The sequence below is a fragment of the Ostrinia furnacalis genome, unplaced genomic scaffold, assembly GCF_004193835.3.
Source record: "Ostrinia furnacalis isolate ACB-3 unplaced genomic scaffold, ASM419383v2 OfSCF7454, whole genome shotgun sequence".
NCBI lineage: Eukaryota > Metazoa > Arthropoda > Insecta > Lepidoptera > Crambidae > Ostrinia > Ostrinia furnacalis.
In genome coordinates this window covers 1,459,788-1,465,930 of record NW_021137693.1, presented here as the reverse complement: position 1 = coordinate 1,465,930, position 6,143 = coordinate 1,459,788, and positions in this window count along the sequence as shown.

The window sequence follows — 6,143 nt, the reverse complement described above, 5'->3', positions numbered from 1 at the left end:
TTTCCTGTGAAATTGGAGGCGTCTGACGCAACCTGCTCCCGTGACGCTTGGCCGGCAACTGACAGGTCGAGACACGTTCGCGCTTATTCGTAGGCACAAAGTGCGTTGGAATTAGCGTGGTAAGTCGAATAGGTTCTATGTAATTACGCTGTTAGTATTTACCCCTGTTAAAACCAGCCCCAGTCTCCCTATTGAAATATTGAATCTATGCGGAACTCGAGGTATAGTGACTGTTGATTTAGTAAGAAAATTTTCAAAGGGTTGAATTTTTTTCTTTTTATTGGGTACATGAATGGCCAGGATCAAGTTTAAAATTCATATTTCTTTAAATATAGGGTGGAATTTTGTAATGCCACCTGAAAGAAAGTACTCTTAATACTGTAGATAGAAAGTTTTACTCAAAGAAATCATTACTTTATTTTTGAAAAGAAAGATAACTAACTGCATTGAAAGATTTCCGAATACGCTCTATAGCAGGGGTGGATCGCGACTATTAGTCCAGTCGATCGTGGCAAGACAAAAAATACTACATGATTGTGTACTAAACTATGCTGTTTCATTTAAGATTTCAAGAAGTATGTAAATGGCAGGTCGCCCAGGGTTTCGTTAGTAAACAGTAGATCTTATGTCTAATCAAGTTGGCCACCCCTGCTCTATAGCATTAGTATATTGTAATAAAACTTTTAAATCTAATAAAATACCTTTTTTAGTAAACATAAAAATATCTTGAATAATATTGCCAAATATTTGCACAAACTTCAGTGTGAATCAGTCTCTAGCCATAGCTAATGTTAATTTCACAGCTTTACACACATGTGAACGCGTAGCCGCGGCACATCGCAAATTGGGGATCATGGCGAAATTGCCAATTATCGATTACTCCTGCGCAATTCGATTCAATCGATTAACGCATTATAATCGGGTGCTGCATTAATTTAAACTTTGTACTGAAATATTTACTTGATTTACATACAACTGCCAGCATTTTAATAATGGTAATAATAAATAATATGACGCGTCAGTCGTCCCGTGGATGACGTAAGAGGCCTACGATCACCAGTACTTTTCGGCTTGTGGCTGGGATTGTATGCCAAAACCTCCACTTGCTTCTGGTAAATTAGAGACGGTCGTTCTCCTTCAGCGTTGATTGATAGACTGAAAATGATAAAAACTTATCGATGATTTTAGAAACGTATGGGTTTATCGCGAATCGACAAAATGGCGAAAAAGGCTAATTGTGGCGCGCATTCTAGTCATGATTATGGTGATGATGATAATAAAAGTAGTTTCAGATAGACAGCTGTTTAGCTATTTCTCAGTTAAAAAGATATGTTTACAACAAATCAATCAATATCCGCTGCAATACTCCCATAATTAGTTGCATTATACCTACCTCTAATCGACCATCGACCACACACAGAAAAATTCCCCACAACATTTCAATCACTCTTGAATAGTCGCAATTAGGTTCAAAATTGAATAACCCTGTTTAGATTTTCAATATGGCAATTCGAACGCGGTACTTGGAAACCAATTTCCGGTTCTTTTCATATTGAAATGTGAGTGGCGCCCTCACAACAACTTGTACCGCGGCCGCGATTGTGTGTTCTTATTTATAATAAAATTTAAATTATCTGCATTTCAAACGTTGAGGACTTTGGTAGTATAAAAAGGGACAGCAGCATTACAGTTTCTGATTGAAGATGACTTTGCTGATACGGAAGAAACAAGACGAATTTAACTATTAGAATCAAGCAACTGATTAATAAATGTTCATTCGTCTTGTTGATAGAGGCCATAGTTAATAGGTACAAAGTTTCTGAAAAATTGTAAAATACTCAAACTTATTACTCATAGAATATAGGGCAAGGGGACAGTCTGACAGCTAGACTCGTCACAGTCAGTCGATATATTAAAAATAGTGTATTGTAAAATCGTTGCTCTACAAGAATCAATCTCTTTTCGTAAAGGATAGGGGCGATCTAAAAACATCGATTATAAGGAAGGTATGACAATGTACCAGATTTTCAATGATATTTAACCGATATAAATGACAAGAAAACACCTAGCCAATCGTTCATTCGTACGTTTCAGCCAAATGACGTCCACTGCTAGACAAAGGCCTCCTCCAAGGTTTTCCACAATGCACGGTCCTGCGCTGCCCGCATCCAGGCTCTTCCCGCGACCTTTACCAGATCGTCGGTCCACCTAGTAGGAGGCCTGCCCTACGCTACGTCTTCCAGCCAGTCTTTAAGACCTACCTAGCCAATAACCTCGTAGAAATGCTCAAACTTCTTTTGAAAGCCATTTCACTTCGTACGAAAAGCGTTGAGCTTTCTTTCTGTAGCTGACTGTTCTTAGATTTTACTAGAATTATTAATTTATTAAAAAGCAAAGTAACTGGACCTTTCCCCACTATGTCAGTTTTGAAATGCAGATTTTATGTAGCGTCGGTCGTATTTCAGATGGTGTTTTACAACCAAAGGGTTTCAAAGGTGCTGCTTGATTCATACGATACGCTGAGTGTTTACCAATGGAGGCGTCTAAATACTGGGCCCTGGTTCATAATAAATTTTAAACCTGTCACCATTTAACCAGCGGGTGGCGTTTTCCTTATCGCGCTCATAAAATTAGATAGTTGACTGTACTTGAGTTATTTTTTTCGATACTTAAAAATATTACAAATGTGGAGTAAATAAAGCTATTAATAAATAAATTCACCTTTGCTATAGGTTCCTATAATTTTACCAATTTTTAGATTTTTGACCACGGTCCGAAAATCAGGGGCAAGAACGGCATTCAGTAAGTTTTTTTTTCATTTATTATCATGGTAGAGGTAACAAAATTTTATACTTACCTAACTTAGATAGAAGTGAAATTATGTGCATATCCATTACAAAGTTAAAATGATGTTCGTGGTGGAAAAAAACTTCCTTAATTTTATCATATTTATTCAATTTTATAAGGAATCGTCAAAGAGATGAATTTGTTAACAAACTAAAGATAAGTTTATTCATTGTCTATATTATGTGTAGAGACGCCAAATATCTTATGTGAAACCACGCCGCCACATACGTACTTTAAAGATAAGATATTCATTATACATAGGGACGCCGAAGATCTTATGTGAAACCACGCAGTTACGCACATAATTTAATTATAGGCACTTTAGAACCCTTAATTCGATGATAGTCCCGGAATAATTTATATCCACTTTGCATTCTAAATGGGACAAAAACTTTAAAGGGACAAATTGAGGATTCACATCCCTCGGGATCTCACTCGTGAATCACTTAATTACCAAAGGAGTGACTGTCGATTTAGGAAAATCTATTTTGTAGCTTATTTGTCTTAAGTGTCAGTTCATGTACGTACAGTCGAAGGCATCAGAAAATTTTGTTGGAAAATAGATCGGTGTGCTGTGGTCGGTACATGCATTAATAATATTGAAAAACATTGGTGTGAACAATGCTTAATAGCCCTCCTTATGGCGCAGTCGGGTAAAAATAATAAATCTAGAGTTATTTCAATAAATGTAGACCTATCATAAGTATCAATCACATCATGTAGATTACTACATTTTTGATTTGGAGAATAAAATAGAAATGAAAAGACATTTTTAGTTCCTTGACTCTCTTGTTCCCTGTCTGCTACTCAAATAATAATTTGTATAATTTACAACAATTTAAATAACGTAAATAATTTAAGTGACTATGTTTGTGTATAAACAAATGAAACATAAAACGCTATAAACATAGATCATAAAATTATAATAATAACGAGGGCATCCCCAAGTAGCTCGTTTCTAACGAATTCATGGTCCCCTGCCAAGGATCTGGAATAAAAAATGGTGGTTTATTATCTGACAGCCGCTAATAAATTTGCGAGACGCAACCCTAGGGAAATGGAGGTGTGTCCGACACTTCGGGCTATGACGAACAGGTGCGTAGTAGCCCGAATTAAATAAATAGGTCGTAAATTATCCGAAAATACGTGGATAGATATTATGTTTAAGTGGATAGAAGGGTTATGGATAGAAAATTCACTTACTTAGGGCTTAGAGTTACGACGACTTGTGGGTTTTAACTTGCTAGGGGCGAGCATATATTATCCGATAAGTGTATTTATATTTAGATATTCAATATCGACTTTCCCAAAACCTCTGCTTACTTTGAGGTATTTTGTTTTGTGTACCGAGAGTTGTTATACCTTTTTAATTGCAGGTACAGCCAAAGCATAATATTACACTATAGTTACACGTTTTTAGCAAACCTATTCCTATTACATAAACGTTTATGTCTCGTCATTCATACAAAAATTATGTCAAAATAATAAAATAGAATCATCTTTTATTCTAATAAAAGTTTAGTAATAAATGAAAATGAATAATGAAAGACAGGCGAGAAATTTAAGAACTGTCAAAGTTTCGGATTTGTTTGCGACATAATTTACTTGGTGATGGATGTAACTAAGTATAAACACTTTGAAAAAGTTTTTTGAACCGCGGCGGTTCATAATCCACTAAGGTTAGGGGAAAGAAGGGTGGTAGAATTTGAAGTAAAGTCAAAAGTGGGTAAAGTAAAGTTTAAAGTAACTTTAAAAATCTCAGAACAACGCGCAGTAAGTACTTAATCTAAACCTGTTTGGTTTATAAAATGTCATCTGTATACATATTTCTAAGATAGATTACGGTAAATCTTATAATGTACCATTTAGGATTTAATCCATCAGTGGTCGATAAAGTCCCAGATAGCCTGTTAGAAACTTATCTGTCAGATAAACTACAACTCTGATTTACAATTTTGTTTGTTAGCGTTTTATGTCGTATAAACAATTTATAGTGCGAATTTATCTTTGAATGTTTACTACTTTTTAAACCACCATACTAATAATAAATTTTATTTTGTTTTGTTACAGGTACTAAATATGGGAGATTTAATAATCTCCGTCATACACGCTGTCGCGGTCAGGTTGGATTTTCACACATACTCGTAAATTACCTAATTAGTATTTGACAGTGACATATCGTAACGGGATATATCTAGTAGTGACGGCACAGTACAATATTTCAATTTACTCGAAGGTCGTCCTCGATACTACTTATCTATAATCTTCTATAGTAAATAGATAATTTACGCCATTACTCACGGCATCTCATCATTTGAAACCGTCTAACGTTTAGCCTTGAGAGCCCCAACTAGGGTTGCCAGGTCCAAAAACAGAAAAGCCGGACTGTGTGCTTCATTTGGCCGGACATTTTACCCTAAAAGCCGGACATGTCACGGGGGCGGGGGGTGCAATTAGTGTCATAGCTCACGAGTGAGTACTATCATCATCGGTTGTCTAACATTCTGATGCGTGCGCTTGATATTATTCTGTAGGTCGACTTACGCCTGGCGCGGCAGCCACATAAAAAGCCTAACAAAAGCCGGACAGGCCGGACAAGACAATTTTTGGCCGGACACGACCGTAAAAAGCCAAATATGTCCGGCTAAAGCCGGACACGTGGCAACCCTAGCCCCAACCAAATAAATTCGAAGTACTCCAGCAACCCCCAGAATCCCACTTCGTTTCTTTGAACGTTCAATCTACCGTTCAATTGGAAATTTCACTTTGTTAGCGGGAAACTAATTTGTTTCGTTACGTGAATTCGAATCATATTTTCGGCTTTTTAACGCGAAAAGAACGCCAAATCCAAATTGAACGCGATGAGGTTGATATTTTAGGATATTTTACACGTTTTGGGAATATTCCTAATGTAATTACTTGCCCAGGAGACGCGTTTTGGGGAAAGTAGATTTCAATTACACAAATTGGAGGAATTTATTTATGATTTGGGCAATTTTCGGGAAAATTGGAATCTACTGCTACAAAAATAATCTCCGTAACGTCTTCGGAAGTCTTTTATGACTTTGTAGGATTATTGTTATTATAATATGTGTCTTGTAATCTCCATCGAGAAAGAAGAGTACTGGCTCTGTAACACAGTAGGTATTTTTAATTTTTAATTTATGTTATTAATCGTAGAAATCTACAATATTTAAAACTCATAAAAAACTCTCTCATAAAACTCATTTATTTTTGCAAATAGGCTTTTAAAAATAGCCCTACCACTGCTTCGGGACAATAAATGGGCCAGTGCT